Consider the following 26156-nt stretch of genomic DNA (forward strand, 5'->3'; position numbering starts at 1 on the left):
AGCAAGGGTACAGGAGACAGAAGTTCAGAAAAACGGAAAATAACTCAGATCTCACAATGAGGGGATGGCAAAACAAAAGGCGTATGAGAATCTGCAAAACGTGGGTAGAACAGCTTAAAAACCTACACATCCCTAGTTGGTGATGCATCTTTCACGAGTAATCTTATCTCAAGTTTACATAGGCCGTTCTTTAGGTGTATATTCTCAGCACGAATTTCAGGTTTGTGAAGACAGACCAAAAAAAAAAAAAAAAAAAAAAAAAAAAGCTCCCAAGATTCACCTTCTCCAAATTCATTGCTGCCTGGATTTTGGCGTTCTGACCCATGTGGTCTTATTTTCACAGTAAACAATGCATCCATTTACTTCATATAGGAATTCTGCAAATAGATTCAGACTTAGGGATTCGGATGGAGTTACCATCAATTCAGGAGAGAAGACAGCAAAGATCTGTTACCCTTGGGATGCAGAGTGTTATCCTCGAGGAAGGCTAGCCCAACCTTTCAACACTATCCAAGACTGCTGCAAAGCAGAAGACCAAGATCTCTCCTCACTGGTACCAGAGTGTAGGTCACAGAATAACCAACTCAATTTGCAACAGGTTCTGTCTAGATATCAGGAACAGTTTCCTCACTGTCAGGGCAATATGACTATGGAACCAGTTGCCTGGAGAAGTCATGGACTCTCCCACAGTACAGACAATCAAAAGAAAACTGGACAGTCATCTGGGATGGTATAAACTGGTGTCCTGCAACAGCAGGGGGTTGGACCTGATGGCCTTCTTGGCCCTTTCCAACTTTACTATTCTATGATACTATGAATAATAGATTTCATCCTCACCATCTGCCCTGTCAACATCTCAAAAAAGTGAACCTTTTCTATTTTGCAAAAATACACACCTGCAAAAATACACAGCTTGTGCTGCTTTCTTTGCTCAAATACCACCAACAGCTGAACTCTGTAAGGAGGTGAGGTTAAAGAAAAGGTGTGCCATGCTTCAATGAGTAAAATATATAGTCATTAAAAAATTACAAGTTTGACAAAAAGCTGGGTGTGTAGTGCACGGATGCCTGAGGCAGTCTGGCACCCACAGTGGCTAAGAGATTCACTGCTGCAATCGTTAACATGAAACAATGACTCATCTCTGCATGTCATGCATTCTGGTTCACCATCGCAAGGTGCACAGATCAGAGCCAAGCCAAATGTTCTCAGACGGGCACGTCCTGTTTGAAAGTGGGGGCAGTGAGAGGAGATCGAAGGGGGAGGGAGAGCGATCCTTATCTTCACCATTTGCCACCCAATTTTGTAGTGGTGAAGGTAAAGAGAGTGTTTCTCTAAACTGGAAATTATGGAGATTGGAAGGGGGCAAGAAGACCTCCGGATCCAACACCCTGCTCAATGCAGAACTCCAAGTTAAACCATCCCTCTCAAATGGACACCCAGGTGCAGATCATCAGGTCCAGGGGCCAAATCTAACCCTCTAAGGTTCCCTGGGTGGCCACACTTCCTTATCAAAACCACAGCCATTTTCCTTCAGTCACCAAGTGTTCAGTGGGTTGCTGCAGTTCTTTTCCCCATTCAGAAGGATGGTCGTGCCTCTCCTCCTTATTGCAGCTTTCCAATTCCAGTTAGGAATTGCCGAACTGCGCCAAAGCCAAGAAATCCATTGTTGCCCAGATGCTATAGCAGTGTTTCCTAAATCAGTGCCCTCCACATGTTTCGACCTACAACCAAATATCAGAGTTTCTGATGCTTTGCTATGCTACCTGGGCTGATGAGATGGACTCCCCAAACATCTGGAGGATACCTGGTTGGGAGGATGCTCTAACACTTGGGAGTGATGGTCTTCCTGGCCGTGCTACCTCACTGATCCCCAGACACTTGCCTGTTTCCACCAAGGAAGCCCAGTGCTGACCCAATTTACTTCTTCCCATGTTAGGGAACAGCTGCCATGCATCTCTATGGAGAAAATTCACCCTGCATCTCTTGCACTTCTAACGACTAAAAGAGCAATGCTGCAGAAGGGGGACTCTTCCTGGCATCGTTTTCCCCTGCTGGCCTCTTCTTCTACCCTGAAACTGATGGTCTTGGTTATCATGGATCTGCGTCTTAAATGAGATAATGGGGTAATTTCTGCTTGTAACTTTGGTGCCACCATCCTAATGACACATTTCTCAGACATTTCTCCACCCTACACTTAGGCATCTAACCTGTTCACTTACATGAGGATTCGGCAAAAAAAAAAAAAAAAAAAAATCCTGAAATGCCACTGATGTCCTCACATCAGTGCCTTCCCTCTCCCTCTCCCCACTCCCTCCCTCACCTACTCATAGTACCTATGACCCACTGAATTCCCTCTCCTTCAGCCAGATCAGCCTTCCCCAATCCAGTGGCCTTCAGAGGCATTTGGACCACAACTCCCAGAATCCCCATCCAGAAAGGCCATTGACTGGGAATTCTGGGTGTTGCAGTCCAAACATGTCCGGAAGGCACACGGCTGGGGAAGGCTGGTCTATGTATACAAAGCCAAATCCATGTGTGAGTTACAGCAGACTTTGGCTTCTAACACAAAAATTAAAACCAGGAGAGCAGAGCATCATATAAACACCTGGTCACAGGTATGGATTTGTTTCAGTCTGGTTCTGATAAGAAGTTACAAAAATTGACAATGTTTCTGCTATTCAGAAGAGCAAACCTAGTTGAGATACTGGGGAAAAAAAGAATATTGGAGAAAACAAAATCAAGAGATTGCATCATCTAGGCCCAAGGCAGTAGTTCCAATACCTGTGCATTCAGTCATGTTAGTGTTACAGAACAGGTGTCATCTCTGATAAAATCCAGCCCTCAGACTGGAACGGCCTGGAATCTTTTTTAAAAACCTAACAGCTATATGTTGCATCGTCCATGAACAAATGCCATGCACTTTTGATAATAGGATAACAGATCACTTGTATGCATTGTCCCATAATGTTAATTCCACAGTGCCTCATGTTTCAGATAGAACACTTGTGGTGGCGAGAAAGAACGCAATGCTTTATCTCCCTGATAACATGTTAAGATAACACGTGTCGCCACAGCGGAAAGCATGAGGATTCTTGTCTGCACTTATTTTAGTTCTCCTCCATCACATTCCTGACCACACCTCCCTGTCTGTCCTTTCAACACTTCTGCATTCCTTAGATGGAAAACACACAGCACTCCATTTTCTTGGATTGACCAGTCTTAGTTATTATATCCAATTTGTGACAAGCAAGCCGAAGCAGAAGTATGGGTCCTTTGCAAGGTCACAGCTTGCATTAGGAGCCTTGTATTGAAGCTGGATTAACCCTTATGCTGCATACTTCGATCTTGCTGGGCCTTCCACCATGGTTCAGTAACTGGGCAGCTGACTAATTCATTGACCAAATGAAGAGTTTCCTGATGTGTCCAGTGCAGAGAACTGGTGGTTCTTTCCTTCAAGCCATCTTCTCCAGGCTGGTGCTTTCTTACTGTGGGACCAGAAGTCCCAACTTTAACTGCCAGCATGACCAGTTATGGAACTTGTAGTCCAAGACTTCTGCCTGGCGCCATGTAGGAGAACTCTGCATTAACTTTAGAGAGTACAAATATTCCATCAACCAGGAGAATCAAAAGTCAGCTATGACTGGTCCATTCAGTCCACTGTCATTTGCGCCAATTGACAACAGGATTCCAAGATCCCAGAAAAATGGATTTTGCCAGCCATGATTCTTGAGATGGTTTTAAAAGGAGATGATGGGGAATGAATGCAAAGCATATCATACCATCATGCAGCTGGGAGTGGCCTGGAGAGTCATTCGGTGCAACCCTCTGCTCAATGCAGGACTCGAGTCTCCTGTTCAAATTCTAACCAGGCCTGACCCTACTTAACATCCATGATTAGGTAAGATCAAACACTTCAGGCTATATGGAAGCTACTGGAGCTGAAGTCAAAGCTGTAGCAAATCAAAGGTTCATCTGGTACAATGTCCCATATGCCACTACTGCCAGGAAGCTCACAAAGTATGCATTGGTATCATAACCCTTTCCCCAAGGAGGCAAATATTAGGCATCAACAACGCTTGATTAAAGGAACATTGGATGTGTCACACATCCAGCAATTGGCCAATGTAGCTAAATGCTTATTAAAGAGAGGATGTGGCATCTGAGCAAAGTGGAACCAGAATTTGTGCTGGAAGAGCCATTGTCTAAGATTCATGTGTGCATTATATAAAAACTGAGTTCTTTATGTAGAGAAAAAGGGTTTTTCGTAGCACCCCACCTTCCACTATTTTTAACAAAAAGGTGAAATGTGAGATTCACCAGGAACACTCCTTATTATTTCTATTTAGGTGGAAGATTGCCTGTTTTTCCTATCCACGAAATACACTTCAACTATTTCCTTTAAAGCTGTAAAATGGAGAATGGTATGACGACGATAAAATAATTTTCCCTCCACACCACTTCTTATTTCTTTTTTCACCATACTTTCCCACTCCAAACGATATAATAATATATCTTTGGATTTTATTGGCTGCAGAATTATGCTAATTATCATAAAAAATTACTGCCACTAATAAAATTTCTATTATAAGTTACTTATCGTAATCTCTAGGGTGCCATCCTTAGCCTAGAAAAGATTGTAATTACATTGCATTTATGGGGAGAATTTGTTTCCTGATATTGCTGTAACACTATCTAAGTATCATCTGGGCTTCCTACATCTAAGGCTTATGAACTGGTTTGCAGTTCATTAGACTTGTTATTCAGCCTTAGGCGTCTAACTTGCCCCCTAAGTGCCTTAGCCCTGAGTCTCCGGACACATCAATGTCCCTGTTGAAGCTAGAATGCAACTTTTGCAATATCAAGCTAAATAAAAGTTGGGCCAAACAACACACCTGCAGTGGTAAATTCTGAAATACTGGTGCTCATTCCAACAGGCCCCTAGAATTGCTCTTCTGCTTGACCCTGGCAATGTGCTCATTCACAGACGGTCACTCTTGCCCAGACAGTGGGGATGCTGAAAAGCCTAAACGAAAGCAGAGCAGAAGAGGATAGCTAAACTATGGAAATTGCTGCCATGGCAAGTGGTGATGGCCACCAGTCAGGATGTCTTTAAGAAGGGATTGGCCAGATTCATGAGGGAGGGGGCTACCAGGGGCTACTATCCTTGCTGGCCGTGGACCACCTCCTTCACCAGAAGTGGCATGCCTGCGTACACCATAGGAACATAGGAACATAGAAACAGAGCAAGTCAGAAGGGACCTCCCGGGCCATCTAGTCTGACCTCCGGCACCAGCTGGCTCCGCTCACAACATGCCCACCATGTGGACATCCAGCCTCTCCTTGAACACCCGCACTGATGGGGCCTCAATGACCTCTCGTGGAAGCCTGTTCCACACCCTGGGGGTCCCGACTGTCAGGAAGTGCTTCCTGGCATCCAAACGGAACCTTGGCTCCCTGAGCTTTGCTCCATTGGAGCACATGCTGCCTTCTTCTGCAGGGGAGAACAGGTCTCTATCCATCTCGTTATTTGTTTTTCGGTGCCAGGCTAAGACCTTTTTATTTAAAACTTATTTTAATTGTTAATTTATTGGTATTTATAGGATTTTAAATCTTTTAAGCCGAGATGCACTGGGTTTTAATATATTTATCGTATAATTTGTTATATTTGTATATTTTGTTCTTGTTGTGAGCCGCCCCAAGGCTTTGTTGCGATGGGGGCGGCATAAAAATGTTTTAAATAAATAAATAAATAAATAAATAAATAAATAAATACATCTCCATGTGATTCATGAGGGAGGAGGCTACCAGGGGCTACTATCCTTGCTGAGGTGCTGGGCAGGTGGAGGTCTTGCACCCACCCCCACCTGAGGGATCCTGCAGGCAGCTGCCTTGCCATCGAATGCTCGGAGCACTGGACTAAATGGACCTTTTACCTGATCCAGCTTAGTTTTTCTTGCATTCCTATAAGGAATTGGGGTGGGGAATGAGGAATAGCAGCTCGGACAGCCGTGGTGCAAAAGTAGACTCAAGGAAGGCCAGCCGAGGACAGCTCCTTCACGGGACCTCCCTAATGGGAAGCCAGTACTGCAGCTGCAAGATGGGACAGGGTGCTCTGCACCAGCATTTTGATTCTCTGACTCATTTGGTTCCCTTGCTGGGGGCCCTCGAGCAAAGCCTGGCAGGCCTCTGTTGGGGACTTTTCCCCATCTACATTTCCCACAAGGGAGCTGGGATTAGTCTCTCACCAGCTGCCAAACTCCATGCTGAAGTCTCCAAGATTCAAAGCATCCTTCCTCACCTTGCACCAGGCGGCTAGCTTGTCACTGAGCGGAACCACACGACCCTTCTTCTGCAAACTCGACTTTCTCTTTTGATGGGGTGGTGGGGGACAATAGCCCCAAAAGGGTCAGTGCTCAGAGTCGAATGTTTGCTCTTAATATCGGCTGTGAATGCCTTGTGAGCCGCTGAATAAATACATTGTCTCTCCTTTAAAGCCTCTCAAATGGGCACTTTCATTTTATATGACTGTTAATTAAGATGTTGATTAGCCTTGCTATTGAAGCATTGAAAAGCAATGGCCGCTGCTTCCATTTTTGTGTGTGTCTCATTTTAATTAGTTGGACTTTGAGGTTATTTACCACTCTGTCAGCTATCAAAGCAAAGCTGTTTAATGTCTCAGCAGGTAATGCATGAAGTTGGCTTTTTCTTTGTTTTTACCTTTGCCTGCAAGCAGTAGTAAGGTTTTGGTGCTGCAATCTTAGGCCAGTGCAGAATTAGCAGCAACTCAGAAGCAAAGTGTACAAAAGGAGTGAGGGCTGGGTGGGTGGGTGGGTGGGGAAGCACCATAAAATAACAATTGCCATCTTCTAAACTAAAAAGGCAGGCAGGGTATTTTGGTGTGAACACCCTCTGGCTTCCACCCATTTTATGCCCAAAACATTTCCTTTGGGTGGAGTGAATGAGGCTTAGCAGGGAGACCTTCCCCCAAGTATTCATCCTTCTATTGAGACATTTTTTTCTCAAGGGAGGAGGTTGACTTAGGTGGGTGGGGTGAGGAAAAGACCTCACTTTTATGATTTGTAGATTGTCAATTGTTTTAGTCCAAACAATACAGGCTGAGGGGTTTTTTGGCCCAGAAAAATCCTATATTGTGAACAACAATCATTTTTTTAAAAGATAAATTTTGATTGAGGTATGCAGAGGAGAGGAGAGGAGAGCAAATATTTGAAGGCCTGCCAGATAGACATTGGAGCAGACAATGCAGGGAAGCAAAGTGTTAGCCAACATTTGGAGAAATGTTCTAACCATCACAATATCTGAAAAGTGGAACAGACTGCTTTGGGGAATGGTGGCCTCTCCTTCGTTGGAGGTGTTTAAGAAAAACCTGAGCCATCATCTGTCCTCAGTACTGTCGCCATATCCTCTGTAGGAGATCCTGCCTTCAGGAAGATGATTGGGCCAGAATCGTGGAATAGTAGAGTTGAAAGGGACCCATAAGGTTGAGTCCAATCCCCTGCTTCGTGCGTGGCCAGGTAGCTTCTATAGTCGTCCATCCAAATGGAATGGCAAATTTTGCATGTCAGTTTTCCGCACTGGAATTTCATTCATTCATTCATTCATTCATTCATTCAACTATTCATTTATTAAATTTCGGCCCCACCCAACCACTGAAGCTAGCTGGGCTGTTCACAACAGCACATTAAAATGCAATATAAACTACACCGTATTAAAACACCATCAAATTTTACAATACAAAATGGAAAACCAAATTTAAAGCAGATCAAAACATAATGATGAGGGGGAAATTGTCTTCTTTTTTGATGGGATGGTGTACGCAGTCCCTTGAGCTGCCACTGGCCAAACTCACCACCTGGAAACACATCTTATCTGGCCAGGGTGACTTCTTTTCTTTTCTTTTATAACTTTTCTTTTATAACTTCTTTTATATCGTTTATATTTTTATTTATTTTATATTATTAATTTTAATTTTATATTGTTATTTGTATATTGTATTGTATTTTATTGTGTTGTAAACCGCCCCGAGGCTTCGGCAAGGGGGGAAATGTTCTAATAATAATAATAATAATAATCTTTATTTCATGCTATTACCTTACCAGATCTGTGCAACAGAAAAAGTGGATGCCATGACACACAACACGGGGACAAATATGCGTAGTGATCCAGTGATCCAGTGATCCAGTTCTCAGGAACATTCACACACCTTTTGAAGCATCACACCAACCCCAAAGGATATGAAGGTGGCACTTACATGGGGATTTTAATAAGAAGCACTTGGGCACATGGAGAGAACGAGGTTACAATAATGTCTAAATTGCACTCTTTCGCATCTGACTGTCTGTAGCCTTATTCCAGCCCTCTAACCCAGACTTTTCCAAGTGTGGACCCCCAGATCTATTGGACTATACTTCCCATCACCCCTGACCATGGCCAGAAATGTTGGGAGCTACGATCCAATGGTATCTTGGAAGCTGTGGTATGGAAAAATCGGTCTGATGAAGACACTCTGCACAATTTCTTGCCTAAGCTTGTTCGCTTCTCTTTCGCAGCTTCTGAATTCCCATGTGAGGAAAAGCCAAAAGGAGTTACATTTCCGCCTTTACAGGACTTGGTTTTGTGTTGACGTTTCCTACTACAGAGTTTTTACTTTCAGAGAGGAAAAGTGGATGAGCACAGGGGAAACATCGAGGCAAACATGAGAAAATAATTTGGCTTGGTTTCTGCTCACCGCGCTCCTGTTTCCTTTTCAGGCTTGCTAACAATACCTTAACCATTTATGCATTTGCTGAAGCCATGCAGTATCTAAAAATGTCTATATTTACATTACCTCCAAGCAGAAGAGGAGGTGCACACAGACAGAATGAATCTAAAGGGGTGATTTCAAATGATATTTTTGAGCCAAAATGCCATTAGAAAGCAGGAATTATATGCAGTTTCAAACTACATCCTATATGCAGATGTGCATGAGAAACCCAACAGGTGCTTCTAGACTTCCTCACTAAGGATTTCTTGCTTTCATTTCTGCAAGTTTCCACATTCCCTTGATTCTGCCGAGACCTTTCTCTTGTGCATGGGAAATACAGCAAGCAGTTCCATGCCGACTTGCTCTTTGGGGACTTAGGAAAAATCATTAACTGCTACTGTTCCAATGGCTCCCACCCCCACACCTACCCTGCATGTTCATGAGGAACTCCTATCCTAATGTTCTTAATGTATGACTTGGGTTCTGTTCAAGCATTAACTCTGCTTTTCACTTGGTTCTTGCCTATGCAGCCAAAGCCAGCGTTTTGAACTCTGTCTACAATGTAATTTGTCACTTTGATAAAAACCTCAGCATCCCTTTTTTTCCTTTGGTTTCTTCTTTGCCTTAAAAAAACGTACTTACATTTGTGGTGAGAATCCTTTTTTTTTGACTTTGAAACAAAGGAGGAAAGACTTCCTCTGGTATTGCGTTGCTGGCATATATTCCTTCATAGCAAGATCTATTTAGGTCTTGGTCGGGTCCCCCAAACAGAGTTAACTTGTTCTTAAACTGCTACAGTAAAGGAGAGAATTTATTGGTGCTTACCAAAGAAAAGGGACTGCAGGTGGTGCAGTGGTTTAAACTGCTGCGCTGGTTGATCAAAAGGTCGCCAGTTCGAATCTGCACAATGGGGTGAGTTCCCGTTGCTCCGTCCCAGCTCCTGCCAACCTTGCAGTTCGAAAGCACGCAAATGCAAGTAGATAAAAAGGTACCACTTCGGTGGGCAGGTAACAGCATTCCATGCACTTTGGTATTTAGTCATGCTGGCCACATGACCACGGAGACTGTCTGCGGACAAACGCTGGCTCCCTCGGCCAGGAAACGGAGATGAGCACCACCCCCCAGAGTCAGGCATGACTGGACGTAACGTCAAGGGGAAACCTTTACCTTTACCTTTTTTACCAAAGAAATGTTCACATAATAGTACAACAGAATTAAGGCAGTGCCGTTCATTCCTTGCATCTTGATTGGATATGTCTGGAAAGAGGTACCCTCACATATTTAGTGGTACATTCAGCATGTGATAAGGACTCTAATAATTGGAAGGTTCCCAGTTGAAGGGAAGATTCTAAGCAAGTTTAGTTAATGCATGAAGATTCTCTTATCAACTCTTCTTGATCAATCTCCCTGCAAAACTGTATAGAGAAGAAACCAAATGTCTGCATTGCTGTACACAAAGCCTTGGTTCAGAAGCCTTCAGAGGTGTGTGTCCAAGCAACTTCCATACAAACCCAGAAGTGTATGGGAAGTTATTATTAGATAATGCATTTTCTTTCCCCATTGGAAACCAAAAATTTCCCACCAAGCTGTTTATAGTAAGTCACTGCCATCTCTTAAAAATAAAAAGGGAAGGATGAAGGAAAGATGAAGATGAAATGGTGGAATGCCATGAAGATATGGGACAGCCTCCCACTCAATCAGACTGCACCGCTGGCCCACAGAATCTGGTGTTGTTCAATTGTAGAAGCTCTCCAAACCAACTGTCTACCTGGAATCCATCAAATGGAAATAGTTCCAGTAGAACTGGGGGTTCAGTTTTGAACAATGAATCTTGCCCAGTCAGAATGCAAGAATACAAGCCTGATGGGAAACATAATCCTGGGATTTAGAAGAACCAGAAGAAGTACAGCAGCAGTGGAAGGAAGAGACTTGAACAGAGGCTATGTGAGAACTGAGTTCATCCCTGAACACAGTATGACAGAGACGCATGGCTTTTTCTTGGGCACCCAGCAAATCCCAAAATCGGGATACTTTCTGAACACAGGCAACCACTGAAGTACTTACAGCAAACCTCAGTTGGGTAATCATTCCAGACACATTACCGCTACCCTCAAAATGAGCTAATGGGTGCTAATCTAATAGTCCCTGCAATTGCTCTTTATATGGTAATTAGGTGAGTTTTGTTTAGTAATTCCAATTAGGCGTTAATTATAGATTTGGTGTTTTACTTGGCGATTACACTACAGAGACATAGGAGTAATTACTATATGCCACCTCCTTCCATCCTACATAAAAATGCATGATAAGGTGGACTTAACAATGGCTTAGGCACTCAAGTAAAGTTGTGATTATTGAGTTGTACAAACATGTGCCCAGCTCACATCTGCAAAGGTGTTATTAAGAACACAAAAGGGAAAACATATTTGGTTTGCAAGGACATGTTGCTAGCACAAGTCCTTGGTGTGGATCCCTTCTTGTTCCAGCTTTGGATTTCACTCCTACTGCTGCTGTTGCTACAGACAAATTGTGCACCCTTAAAAATTGACACTTAGTACGTTCCAATTTCTGTGCTGGATAAAACGGAGAGTATATCTTGTAGCGATGTTTAAACCAGTAAAGCTCGAGGACTGGAGGTTCTCTGGTTTGCTCCTCAAAGCAAAATCTGACTTGAGTCCGTGTCAGATTGTGGGCTTCTCCCAGCACCCCTGTGAGTACACCCACTTTCCAACTGTATGCATCTTCGCACTGCTTACCCCTGTCCAATGTGTGCTCCTTTGGAACACATTGGGGAAAAACAATCAGACTTCATTAAGTAATCAGCTTTGACAGTAATCGAGCCTGTCAAGGTGTGGGTTGCTTGCAATGGGACAAGGAATCCACTGATTTGCTTTCCCTGTCCAGAATTGTAACTTGCTTCTTGCTCTGGCCCAGACAAGCGGGGTGGAGAGTTGAAGGAACAGTAGATGATCAGCTCGCCGCCTGCCAAGTGTGCACATAGGGAACAATGAGGACTCCTGGCTTTGTTCCCAGCTCTAGTGCTTGGCATGGTAGGCATTTGTCCGGCCCCTCGATGTAACTTCACTTTGAAGAGCTGTCCATTCCCACTGCCATGTTTTAAGACACCCCTATGTCCATGTCTTCCGTTTGATGTAAATCTCAAATCTAGTTGAGAGAGGGAGCACCTAAGAAAGAGAGAGCAGGGCCTTTGAAGAGGCCCCTGGTAGAACCTAGAGAGCTGGCTCTCTCCTTGTCTCAGTGGTCCTCCAGGGTGTCAGGCAAGGTTTTCTCCTCCTAGTCCTCTCTAGAGAAGCTATGTTTTCATCCCAAGACCTTCTACGTGCAACCACTGAGGCATGGCTCCTCCTGCACTAAACATGAATTAGCACAAGCGGTTTCTAGGCAAAGCCGAACCTTCCACATTTCAGTAATGCAGTTCCGCTAATTGGATAATGCCCCTCATCCTTAATAAATAAGATCTGTTTTAGCCCAGAGAGAAGAGACTGATCTAGTTCAGTCCCTTCTTGTTTGATCAAAACACACCTTATCTTTCAAAGTATTATCTACCAGCTGCATTTAAAAATAAAAAAATCTACTCTCAAATAGGTGCAGGACCAGATTTGGAATGGGATCCATCAAGCAGAGTAGGGGAGCTTTTGAGGACCTTCTGTATCTACTTGAGAGTACAAAAGAAAAAAAAAGGAAGATAACTACTAGATACAGATTTAAAGTTTTGCCTTTCTGACTCCTGACGTTAACCCTGAGCTGTTCCCTGCTTCCCAGGCTAAACTCCTGGCTTACTCCGGGCAGCTGCTCCCATCTTGATATTCTAATTCAGGAACCACCAGCAAAACCAGGACATGTGTCAAACACACTGCATGCAACAGAATTTCTACAAACACAAAGAATGATTGGACTGGCCTGAGTGGCTGTTGTTCATTTGCTTGAAGGTATAAAAGTCTTTTTTCCTTTCTTTTCTTAAAAACAATGCATCCTGGAAGTATATATTTCAGCATAATAGGAAAAGGAAGAGATTCAGAGGTTATGGCTGATTAGCTGGAGCGTGTGCCCTGTTTTGACAGGTTAACTTGATCAGCTGCAGAAAGTTCACCCCGTTCTCATTCTAATTTATGTTATGTGTAGTATAGACCTTCTCGCTTGAACACTTACATTATTCTAAACAATTATATTGCTATGATACATATAATGCTCGGCTCTTGAACATCAAGTCTGTTAATGATGGCAGACTGTTAACGTGGTGTGTTTCTTTTTCCAAAGGTCAGGCATCATTTCTTCAGTAGATTAACATTTTATCTTTTAATAGTGTTAGGAAAAGGTCAAAAGATTCTAATAGATGGCGTATGGAAAGCATCCATGGAAGATCAATGTGTGAAGTATTTTTTTGTAAGTCTCCCAACACTGCCACTTAATGACTATTTCTACTCGTTCCTTTCTCTCTTGACAGGTTGAAAACTCTGATTACAGCTTTGCACACTGCCACGTCTTCCCCTCATATTTATGGATCTCTCTTTTGTGCTTCTCGTTTCTTTTTTCCCCTGGAATATTTCTTTATTATAAAAAAACAAAACACAAAATTTCTTTAAGCAATTAACACACCCTCAGGCAGCTAGCATCTTTTATATAAATTTTGCCTTCCAAATGAATGCAATGGGCCAATCCCCAATGACTAGAAGGGAGTTGATTTTATATTAGCTTAACTGAATACGTTTGCAATAATTATATGGCAAATGTTATTTAAATCAGCTCTCTTTCTTCTTAAGCAATATGCAATTTAAGGTTGTCAGCAACCGGGGTCTCAGAAAGGAAGGTAGCTCTTGAGATGAAGGTTTTTACTAAGGTTAGGAAGATGGTCATTCTTCTATGCAAAGTATCTGTATGACAAATGCTATTCCCTGTTGAATTATCTTCAATTCATTTGGGGATCAGGTTGCGTTATGCTCAGATTATGTCTAAAATAGGAGAAGAAGCCCTTTCAGGGTATTAGTCTATCTCTAGCCTAACTTTATGAATACTCACTGGGTCTTGCTCTCAGGAACTCGGGCGATAGCCTTTCTTCCCGGCTTTGCATCCCAAGGACCTCCTAAAACAAGCAAGCAAGGAAGCTAGCAAACTATTTTGGGAAGTTCATGGTGACATAGCATCTTCTCACAACAAATGTGCTCTCATACTGTTATGTCCCTCTCCAGTAATCTCTCGCACACCAGTGTGTCTCTCTTTACACATTTAGTACATCTCAGTGCCAATAGCACTGCCCATGTGCTATTTATAAGCTGGCCTTTCCCCCCACTTCTTTTGAATTTTCTTTGGGGTTCAGTGAGTGCATCTTCCATAGTGTCACGGCTTGTTCTCGCCTTTGGAAGAAAGATATTAGGAAAAGTTGTAAGTGCAATTAAAATAATCACAGGGGGAGCTGTACAGTGTGGATTGTTGTGACTTAAAGCTGGGCAAAATGCAGGTCGCAAGCCTGAAGTTACGTTTTCCTTGATGCCAAATCCTCTGACTAGAAGGACCTGCCCGGCATGCAGCAATGCAGGGGCTGGCTGTAGATACCCATCCCATGTGATGCAAGGTCCTTTCTGCCTAGTGGGCCACTTGGAGGTTGGGGGGCAGAATCTGCACATCTCTGTGCATGGATGCACATTACTGCAACACCCGTACATCATCCGGAAAGCTCCAGCTCTGGGACGGCATAGAAAGGGAAATTAGCTGCAACAACCAAACATGCACATACAGCACCATCTCTCTTTCATGCATCTATCAGTCACTCACATCCACTTCCTGCCCAAAAGATTTTCAAAGGCCCAGCATTTGCTTTGATCAGATAAAAGCATTGCTCCTCCCAGAAACTTCACGTTCTCCGGATTTTGACACACTCTGTTACATACAACTTTTTTTATTTTGTAGGGTGGGGACCAAGAAAGGGGAGACAGTCTTCAGAAATAGGTTCTATGGTCCTAGCCCCAGATGGTCTGCTCCTAAGAAGCAAGAAGGAAATTTTGAACACTGTTTCTTCATCTACTCCGGGGATACTTGAAGAATGAGACTTGAAGACATAGAACATTCTTCTAGAGCTTCTTGGTCTTTTTCTTGGTTCTGCCTGGGAGGCTTCCAGACAGGACTTCTGCTTGTACTTTTGTTCCCCTGATAAACACAATTAGCTGTCTGCAAACCCTTTAAAGTTTGTTTGAGGTTACTTCTGAGTACACATGCTTAGAACGTACTGTCAGGCTGCAGTCTTGTATTTACTGGGAGAGCAAGCTCCACTGAATTCCAGCAGGTTTTGGAGTAGATAGATATGGTATTGCACTGCATTGCATTGTATGAGCACTACCACATATTTCCAAAGTGGAAAGGCTGTAGATCGGCAGCAGATGAGATGCTTTGCATGGAAAAGGTCCAAGGTTCAGACCCCATTACCTGACAGCTTCCACACTCCTGCAATCCCAATGACATTTACGGAAACTCACCTCTGGTTTAGCCCTAACACGCACAATATTTTAATAACTGCAGTAGCTGGGGAAGTGATTATTGGGAACAATTTCCTCCAAATAAGGACTGTTTCTGAGGAAGGAAGGAAGCAAGCTAGCTTGTTATATTCCCTCAAAATGCAGAATATGTGGTCAAGAAAGCCTCATTCTCCAAGTCGAGATCAGCAAACTCTTGAATAAGCCCAAGCCATGCAGATCAGACCAGGTCCAGCGAAACTTCCAGATGAATTTCCCCACCAGAAGCCACCCCAAACTCGCTTTATTAGAGCCATGGACTTGGTTGTGGGTCTGCAGCACACTTAGGTTGAAGATTAATCCGGCCCTGGAATCACTTGGCATTTGGAGCAGAGCTGTTTGCTCTCTTTCAGCAGTTCTGCTACCACGAAGCAACAGCTGTTGCTCATATTAAAGGAGATAAACCTACGAGGAAGTCCATTAAAGATAGAAGTGACTTCCCTTTCTGTATTTGATGAGACACTTCAAAGAATGGGTGAACGTGATGCCGTGTCAGCAATGAATGCAAAACAAACACGGGCAATGCTGAACTAAAAATAAAAGAAATAAAAACACAGGCTTGCCTGCATTCGATAAACAAGATACCAGTCAGATAGTTCCCACCCCAACTCATGCTTCACATGTCCTCATTATTACTAAGTGACATGCATTTGAGAGTGTAATCTGATATTATGTAAGTCTTTTGACATTCATTTGACAATGGATATGGGGAAATAAAACAAAGAGGAAAGCTGACTTTGATTTAGCGATTTGTGATAGCCATTTCTTCTTTTTATATTTCTGTGTGCGTGTGTGTGAAGGAATCTTCAACAATTTAATCCAGTGAACTCCTATATGAACTGGGCTTCTGCAGTCGTATGGGCTGAGAAAAATAGTTATTTGGTTTTACAGTTCTTGAATACTTTGATGTGATCATTTGCTCAAAAACTGCAACACAATGCCATTAAAAATGTACTTGTTATGAGTATTTCTTAAGCATGCTATTTAAGGAAATGTCTGAAGTGCATACTTAAATATGTACCAAAGAACATGTGTTTAAATCAGGGATGAAGTGATCATATGGATTAATGCATAGGGAAATGATATAGACCCGAAATAGAAAATAGACGGATTCCCCCCACCCTCTCCCTCCCTCATATACACTCTTACTTCTCTGATCCTGGAGATCTGATTCTTTTCTACCCTGCAGGGGACAGTATTGGGTTAAGAACAGTAGAGGAAAAATCTTGTGATAATATGACAAAACACTTGCTTCCAATTATCCAAATTGTACTTTGCTAATTGAGGTACAAAAGAAAGGTCTGGTCATGAGACTTGGGGAAGGGTTCTTCTTTTGGCTTGAGATCAGCAGTATGAAAACAGGGTGCTGTCTCTCAGCTGTACTCACTTGGACGGAAATAGCTTCTCCCACTGGCATTAGTGACAGAGAAGGGAATGCTGGAGAGCATCTTAGTAGCCCAGGAATAAGTATACAGCCAAATAAAAGCATTCTTACGATAGCAAAAATGGATTGGTGTTTCATTCTGTGGAATTGGTACTGGTTTCTATCCCAGGAAGCAAACTATGAACTCTAGTGATCCCCAGATGTTGTAATTTTTGCCTCCCAGTAATTTCCAGTGGTTGTGATCCTGAAAAGCTGGGGTAAATCTTTCTCTTATACCTTGTTTGCTTCCACAGAGCGACTGTGCCTCCAAACTGTATTCATGCTGCAGGTGAAGCAGAGGAGGAGGAGGAAAGAGGAGGAGGAGGAGGAGGAAGGTGAGTATGCACATTTGTTTTCTTTTGCTCAAGGGGGCAGGGCTAGGACGAATCAGTCAAAATATCAGGGAAGCAGTTTTTGGTTAAAAATGACAAGGCTGTTCCTAATGATCACAATTGCTCATCAGTAGTGCTTCCAACTCTCTTGGAAAATGAAGGCACTTCTTCATAGGAGGTGTTTAAGATGAAGCTTGGGTGGTCAACCATCAGAAATGTTGTACTTGCATCCTGCATTTGGCAAGAGTGTTGGCTTCCAAGGCCATGTCTAAGTCTCTGTTTACACAGTTCCAACTTTTAGAGTTACCGGTGTTGGAATGTCTATGCCCTTCAGTGAGGCAGCTAACAAATCAAGGCAGACTTGAAAAGCACTAAACTACAATTACGAACAGAAAGGAAGAACTTCAGCAGAGACATAAAACTATGTGCTACTGGTTACAGCAGGGGTGTGGAATCCTTTTCAGCCTGAGGGCTGAACTCTGTCTTGGAAAAGTTTGTAGTGGTTGCATTCCAATGGAAGGCAAGGCTGAAGGGAAAAGGGTTGGGACCAAAACTACCAGAGTATTTAACTTAATGCTTCTCCTGGAATTCTGGATTTGTCATGCAATGCTGATGTTCTGCACCCTAGAACAACAACTGTGGGAACTTATGAGGCACCCAGCTCCATGCAACTCCTGTGTATTGGTTTGAAAGGGATACTGGGGGTGATTCCTTAGATGGTCCACACAACCAGGAACACTTGAAAATAGAGAAAGTAGAGAGGAATGTTGTTGTTGTTGTTGCTAGTCGCGAAGTCATGTCCGACCCATCACGACCCCATGGACAACATTCCTCCAGGCCCTCCTGTCCTCCACCATCCCCCGGAGTCCACCTAAGCTCACGCGACTGCTTCACTGACTCCAACCAGCCACCTCATCCTCTGCCGTCCCCTTCTTCTTTTGCCATCTATTGTTCTCAGCATTAGGCTCTTCTCCAGGGAGTCCTTCCTTCTCACTAGGTGGCCAAAGTATTTGAGTTTCATCTTCAGGATCTGGCCTTCTAAAGAGCAGTCAGGGTTGATCTCCTCTAGGACTGACCGGTTTGATCGCCTTGTGGTCCAAGGGACTCGCAGGAGTCTCCACCAGCACCACAATCCAAAGGCCTCAATTCTTTGGCGCTCAGCCTTCCTTATGGTCCAGCTTTCACAGCCATACATTGCAACTGGGAAAACCATAGCCTTGACTATACACTTTTTCTATGTCTTCCATAACAATCAAACATGAGGTCATCCATGAAGCTGATTGGTGGGGGGTTTGGGACAGATTAAAGAAAGTTCTTCTTTACACAGTGTATAGTTAAACTGTAGAATTGGCTACCATGGCAAGTGGTGATGGCCCCCCATCTGGATGGCTTCAAAGCAGGCTTGGGCAGGTTCGTGGAGGAGGGGGTGGCTATCTGTGGTGATTCGCCTTGCTGGCCAGGGGCCACCTCGTTTGCCAGAGGCAGCATGCCTGCACACATCAGTTGCTGAGGAGCTAGGGCAAGAGGAGGAGGATGTCTTGCACCCATCCTCCTGAGGGATCCTGTGGGCAGCTGGTTGATCCCTGTGTGTATGGAGCGATGGACTGGATGGACCTTCGGTCTGATCTACTTGCCCTGACAGAAATTCCTGGTCCTTGATTCTCAGTCCCCAGTGACATAGGATGGCCACAATGACCAAAAGAAGTTCCATACCAAAGAGGGTTCTTCAAATGTGGAACCTACTTCTTTGAAGTGGCGTCTGCTCTGTAATGTATACATGTCTGCTCCATCATGTGTCAAAGGGTTCTAAAGTTTCCCCCCGACTGTGTCCAATTTTCTTGAAGCTGCTCTCTCTCTGTGTCATCTTGCCAAGATCCATTTCAGGAGTGAGTGGAGGGGACAGAGAGCTGGGTGTGAGAAGGGCCGTGCGAAGGGCAGTCCGCGATGTGAAGCGCTTAGTGGGCCATCTAATTGGCCATCTAATTATTTTTGGGAGAGGTTGGAGGAGTAGGAAGGCAATTGCCACGTCTGCGTGTCTTCCACAATTTACGGGATGCCTGCAATCGCCAAGCATGGTGGTTCGTGGGCAGACACCTTGGATGGCGACCTTACTTCCAAGGGAATTAAATTCTCTTCTATCCACTCTGTGGATGCTGGGGATGATTGACGGCAAAAGGAGAAGGGGACTGAATGGAGCCACTGGGGCAGTGGGTGTGGGCTTGGGTGGACTCTGGGAGATGGTGGAGGACAGGAAGGCCTGGAGGAATGTTGTCCATGGGGTCACGATGGGCCAGGCAGGACTTTGTGACTAAGCAAAACATGAGGGCTTTCTGGAGACATCTGGGGTCCCTGTTGATGTGGGGACACACAGATCTTTCCTGTGATCCAGCCATACTCTTTGTACGGTCTTAGCCATTATAGTCAAATGGAGCCCCCATGTTCAGGAGCAGTGTACCCCCCAAATACCAGGCAGGACTTGCGACGAACAGCAGCAACAATCCACACCACAACTCCCCTTTGCTCCCAGATTGCACCCCCTTCCCTTTTCTTGATGCCCATTTGGGACAGTCAACCAGGGTGCGAGTTTGAGGGCTAAGTATCAGAGGACAAGTCATGAAGGATCAGTGAAGAGGGAGCAACAGCCGCTGCAAAACCATTCTGCGTAGGGCATGTAACTGAGCTGCGGCAGACAATGGAATGCATGTGTGGACAAGGTGCCGGCATATTTTCTCAACAGAAAGTACACATAAGCCCATGTCAAAATCATTATTTTCTTTTCACACACAGGCATTTTGTGCAGTTAAAAGAAGCTCTCCTATTTGTTTCCTTCCTCCTTCAAGTGTGTCTTACACAGAAAAGGGAGATCGTGAGGGTGGGAAGGGGAGACGGGGGTATATTTGGTAGCATTGTTTATTTTGGACAGATGCGAAGAAGTATCTCTGAACTTCTGCCAGTGATCAAAGGAACTGATGATGTAGAACAGATTCATGGGCCATGTTCTATCAGGCTGCACTTTACCCATCATCCATCATCCAAACCCTAAGCCTCTTTGTGAGTGATGACTGCACCCTAAACTCATAAAATTAATCACCGCTCTAGCTTAGCCAGGTGTCTTGCCTCCAGAAATTATCTCAGTGTGGCAAAAGAGCTGTTGGAATCTGATAGCACTGCTGGAATTTAATTGAAAGGATACCGTCTAGGAAATCCACTGCCATTTACATATTGGGAGGGGGGTTCACTTCTTCTAGCCCTCCCCCGAGCAACCCACCCACCCAAATTGCATTCTTGGAGGAAGAGGTAATTAGAAAATGATGACTTGATTATTTGATGGCAGAAAAGGATGGAGGTTACATTCTGGGTGGGGAAGTAAAGTTTGAGGCCCTTTTGAATGGAGAGATCACAACTTTTTCTTTTCATCCTTTGTTGTAAAACTGTCAATTGGCAGATCAGGAGCAGAATACAGGCACCATAAAAAACCAACCATTGACACCAAATAAAATTCTCATTACAGCAGAGTAAAATTATGCTTTTCTGAAACCTCATCACTATTTTTCTTTTGTTTTTTCTCTTCTTCTCCCCTCCACACTCCCTTTTCAATTTTCCCAGTGCTGAGTAGCAGAAAATGTAAAGCATTTTCTGCATCCACAGCTTCAAAATTAGAATAGGAAAATTATGAAAAAGCTGACAGTGGCCACAAGATCAGGTTGAACAACCACTGCCTATTATGAAATAAAGCACACCGTGTCAGCAAGCCTAGAACACAATTCTGAGCCCATTGCTAGGCTTGTGCGGATGAACCGCTCTCAACCATTCTGATGTTAAGCTAAATGGGAAGCCACAAGTACCAATGCAAAAATAACCCTTTTTCTAATTGCAAAGAAAACATTGTGCAATTTTTCCGTGCATGCTGGGAAAATGAGAGAGGCTGAACATTTGCACTGAGAGCTGTACCAGTATTTGCCTTCTCCTCGCTGTGGTGATAAATCTTCACATATCGGTGTCTAATTGGAGTTTCAGTCTTCCGTAGTGTTGGGAGAAGGAAAAACAGTGGCCATAAGGTGTCTCCATTCATGGAAATAAAAATGTGTTCTGTACAAATATGCTCTGCTTGGAGGTATATGAAAGGGAAATTTGACTCATGGAAAAGAGGCTGTTAATTAAAACTAGCCATCCGCTCATTTGAATCCACATAGCCGTATCAAACAACTCAACTTAGAGGGGGCAGCATTGGTTGGTTTTAATCGCCCTAGAAGCTGCAGGCACTGTGTGCTGTTTTATCAATGGGGATAAGGTGCTTCTGCTTAAAAGGGCAAAAATAAAGATAGACGGTGGCTAGATAATGCGGAAGAGATGGATTCAGCCACATTGGAGCAGCAGTATGGTGCAGTGGTCAAGAATGTGGGACTGAGAGTTGGGAGACCCCACTTTGAGTCCACACGACACCCACTGGGTTATTGGGGCCAGTTGCTGACTCCCGGCCTAACCTCCCTCACAGGGTTGTTGTAGTGAGAATAACATGGAGAGGAGGGGAAGCTTGTAAGCCACGTGGGCTCCTTGCAAGAGGAAGGCAGGTGGGTAGCAAATGCAATGTAACGCTGATATTGCTACTACTAGGAATAACAATGGTTAGGGACGTCTGTGTGCTCAAGGCAGAACTACGCAGTTGGCTTAGACACTAAGAACGTTTTAGCAAGGTGCCCCCACGAGGGCACAAAACGGGGAAATGAGGCCTGAGGGTCAGGTTCAGGAAACTGGGCAGGGGGCACTGAACTTCAGCCCCTGGGGCCATATCTGGCCTCCCTTGCACTGCACCATGGAACTCCTGGGTTTCCAAAGTCCGCAGCAGAGGGGGACTCCTAGTGCTTTGGCCCCCAGGGCAGTGCTGCTCTGGATCCCTGCCCTCCATTTGCTTGGGAGAAAAGAAAGGTTCCCTTTGTATACTAGACCTTTTCTGCTCCGCAAAGGACAGATCTGTGCAAGGGTGTGAGGTGCCATTGGAGCAGAACAGGAAGCAAAGGGTTGAAGCCCCAGCACCTCCCACCTCCCCGGAATACACCCAGTTCCTTCACTTTGAGAGCAATCAGTGAATATCTGAGAAAGGGCTTTTTTGGTGGTGGCACCCGGAATGTGGCATACCTTATGCACAGAGCTCTTTATCCTAGATTGTACTTTATTTCACCATGCTTTCACCATGCTAAATTCTTCTTTTGATTTGACTACTCTTTAAAATGCAATGGCTTCCTTGCATTGTTTTTTTTTCTGTAGATCTTTTTTTCTTTTTCATTATTGTGTAGTATGTGCTTCTACAACCTACGTCGTGTATTTTAAATGGTAAAGTCAGACATGTTTGTATGTAGGAATAAAGGAATATACTGAAAAATAATTCCTATGGACAGGATCTTTCTGTTGAATGAAAGAGGAAAACAATTTGGGAAGAAGTTCCAGGGATGTTCCATGTCAAAACACAGGTGGATTCCGTACACAGCATCCACCATTTGAAACTCGGAGTGATAAAAACAGAGAAACAGTCTAGAATACATGAGTGGAAGTTTAAGGTATTTGTTTTTAAGCTGTAACTTCAGAAAAACTTTCTGGGCATCTTTGCTCAGAGTTTTTATTTTTTATAAATCAGGTATATGCCACGTCTAAAACAGGTCTGGAACCCTCTAAAACAAGCTTTGGCTCATGACCCTCTAAGGGTTGCTGGACTTTGCAGTCCCATCAGCTCCAGACAGTATAATCAGTGGTCAGGGGAGATGGGAATTGCAGTGCAACCTTATCTGTAGAGCTTCAAGTTTCCCATCCCTGCTCTATCTGCTAGAATAGGAGATTAAGGACAGGATACAAAGCAGTCTGAAACTAGTTCCATGAACCCAAAGAGGCTTCCCACTTGGTTTCCTTCAAGCGATTTTAAGGGTTTTAATTCTGTATTGTTGATATTCTAATTTCTTCTGTTTTTATTGTTCATGCCTTGGCCATTTATTGGATGTAAAGTAGTATTTAAATCTAATAAAAGAGAGAGAGTGCTTGTATGGTGAATCATCTCTGATCTTAATGTCAGTAATGACCGTGAATGTGCATTCAAAACCAGCTTGTGGGGTAAAAGTTTCTGCCTCGCTGAAACAAACCCCTAGCATGTGGATAAATTTATTTTTTTTTATTATTTTTTATTAAAAGCTTTAATTCTTTGGCTCTTGGCCTATGTCTCTAGGACACTAGAAACATGCATACACATGCTGCTAACTAAACCATGGAAACCGATCTGTTGCGATACACCAAAGTAATTTTGACAAAACAATCTGACCTTTCTTACAAATCAGGTGAACAGAAATAACCAAGTACAAACACAGTTATAAATGCTGGAAAATAAAAGATAAACATTAACTAAGACATCAGTAGATTTAGAGTAATCAAACTAGAAAGCAGGGAGAAGCAAAGGATCCCTTGATGCAAAATATAATTTGGTTTCATATTGAGAATGAACAACTATTGTGTGGAATTCTTTGCTCTAACAGTTGGTTTTAGATGCCGGGTTAAGATAATGTTTTATCAGCACACTTTTTTTTGCTAAACTGGTTACCTGTTCGATCTTCTCACTGGCATCCCCCCCCCCATTTTTCTCTTTCCCTTTTTGAATTGTGTTGATTTGCATTGTATTTGTAAAATAAACACTCTTGTTGTCTATCGCAAGGACAAATGCACACATACAGAGAGTGAATGAGAGACCAAGAGAGAGCTTAATTGCACAGTTGGGGAAATAATTTATCTCAGTTTGCATTTTCAGGGGACCCTGCTTAATTTTACAGTTTTGTACCTATCCAAGAACTGGAATTCAGGTGGCCATTGAAATCTGCTCTTCTCCAAACCTTGCTGTGAAGTTCCCCATTTTTGTGGGTGTGCTCAAAAAGGCATGTATTTGGGGAAATTACATGCAATGCATTCTATTAGGGGAAGTTGTTTACAAAACTGTACATTGGGCAAAGTCTCCTGCAAAAACATGTGTCTTAGGAGCTTCGCGGGCAAAACTTTAAAATTCATCATCTATGTCATCATCTCACACTAATGAGGAAAGGGAAGAAGACCAGTAACGAAAGTAACTACTAACTAAAGACCAGTGAAAGGGGAGATGGAGAGAAAATTGAACTGACAGATCCATCCATCTCTACTTCATGGAGACTTGCTGGTTTATGTCCCAGGCTATATCCACTGCATTGCAACTGCTGTTATATTTAGTAATTTCCTAATACAGTGATTTCCCAAACTGGGCATAGCCGTATATAAAAAAGAGCCATGTACAAATAGAACCATTTAACATTCAAGGGTATGTAGTTATTTGGTAAATGGGATGCTATATATGAACAGTCCCGATCCTCTTCCTCCTCCCCAGGAATCTGTGTGCAGTTCTATCCACTTAACAGCTATTGTGGATGTTCAACATTTATGTGCAAACCTTATTATGGACATGCAATCCAACTGTCATTCTTTCGGATTAAAAAAGGCCCAAATTGGAGTGCCAATTAATAGGCCAATGATATTGCTTTTTCAAGTTCAGACCTCACTCAAGCAAGAGACAGGCTTTATTGATGCCCTGGATCATTTGTGTAGCAGAACGACAGCTTTTAAGCACGGTTAAGGAGCAGCTGGTACAAGAAGCTTTATACTCAAATATGACTCTGGTTTTAGCTCAAATATATATGTATATATAGGTTAAGGACAAGGTAAAGCTTTCACATCAAACTTTGCATTTTTAGACAAGTCAGGTCTGTTCCAGTTCAGAAAACCAACTTGCATCTTTAATATAAAAAACCGAAGGTGTGATTTTCATCGTATAATATGAACTTTAAATTTTGCACTGAATTGATAGAGTCTAAATGGACGATGACTGTGCTGGAAGTCAGCTTTCATTACCCTATATACACTCACCTGTGCTTGTGTGCTTCTCTGTGTTAGGTTCTGTGAAACAGTTGGCAGGGAGAAAGGAAGGCAAATTGCTGATAAAGTTTGTAGGTAGTGATATTCGTTCTTCTCAGAGTTGGTTGCAGGCAGATTGAATTGGACTGTCTAAATGTTGATGTCTTCATGCCTATTAAATCTCCATCAGCAGCAGCTAGCTGAAGCAAATGAAAATGAATTCCCTGTAAATTCCTGATGAGACTTAATTCAGATAAATCAGTGCAGTGGATATTTGCATATACAAAAGAGGAATGATTCCATTATTGCTATGCTACCCTTAGTAAGCCAGTCAGTGAAAGCTGAGAAATTGAGCCACATTTGTTCTTTTGCTACTTATTTCCAAGCCATTTTGCTTTCAAGTCTCTCGAACCTTTGACAAGTTTCAGCTAAAGCTCTCCACTTCCCCAGTGACCTCTAAAGCTTTGTGATTTAATCTGGTTTATTTTAAAAAATAAACAAACAAAAGATTTAATTGCCTGTGGGACATCCTTAAAAATAATAGAAAATATGCTAAACTTTGGATCATGGAAGTGAGGCATGTCAGGGGAGATAAAAATAAAGTTTGCCAAGATCTATCCCGTCATAAAAAGTTCTGTCGTCTCCGCAACGAAGCATAGGAATATCAATTGACTTCGGTGACAGCTTGCTTTGAGAATATTCATGGAAAAGGCAGACTCATTTCATAGGTGTATTAAAGTATTACTTACCCCCTTTTGGGAAAGCCACGTCAGTGGTCCCAGCAGTGAATAGCGATGCATAAAATTGAAGGAGAAAATGTGGAGAAAAATAAGCATACATCAGAAGCAGGGGTCAAGAACCTAATTTCACAGAGACACACTAGTAATTTGGCTTTGGAAATTTTTGTCAATTCCAAATTCATTTGGAAAGCACACGCACACATGTGAGCCGCAGCTCAGAAAAGTGTTGTGTCTGAATATGAGATATGCTTGCTGACGGCATATGAGATTCCAATATTTATAGCACAGTTTACAAATACATTACCCCTGTCACGATGAAATAAGTGACGTACTTACATGCCGAGTGGAGTCAGTCCAAAGGGGTAGGCATCAGGGGAGGAAGATAAGGAGACAAGTAATTAGTACATTAATCTTTTTTATGATATCATTTTTCAGACATATATGATCATAATGTAAATTAGAAATAAA

General features: G+C 43.1%; 1 long non-coding RNA gene across 2 annotated transcripts; it reads right to left on the reverse strand.

Annotated features, from left to right (window-relative positions):
• Positions 1-13056: 13056 nt before the first annotated feature.
• LOC123022195 lies at positions 13057-25934 on the reverse strand. 2 transcript variants are annotated; one of them, XR_006414491.1, is made up of 4 exons: positions 25698-25934; positions 24961-25148; positions 13796-13859; positions 13057-13325 (listed from the first exon to the last, which is right to left on the reverse strand). It is a non-coding gene; the product is annotated as an uncharacterized LOC123022195 (long non-coding RNA). The 2 variants fall into 2 exon arrangements; XR_006414490.1 differs by having other exon boundaries at positions 13057-13859.
• Between the last annotated feature and the right edge of the window lie 222 nt (positions 25935-26156).

Source organism: Varanus komodoensis, unplaced genomic scaffold, assembly GCF_004798865.1.
Source record: "Varanus komodoensis strain SLA01 unplaced genomic scaffold, ASM479886v1 scaffold19, whole genome shotgun sequence".
NCBI classification, from domain to species: domain Eukaryota; kingdom Metazoa; phylum Chordata; class Lepidosauria; order Squamata; family Varanidae; genus Varanus; species Varanus komodoensis.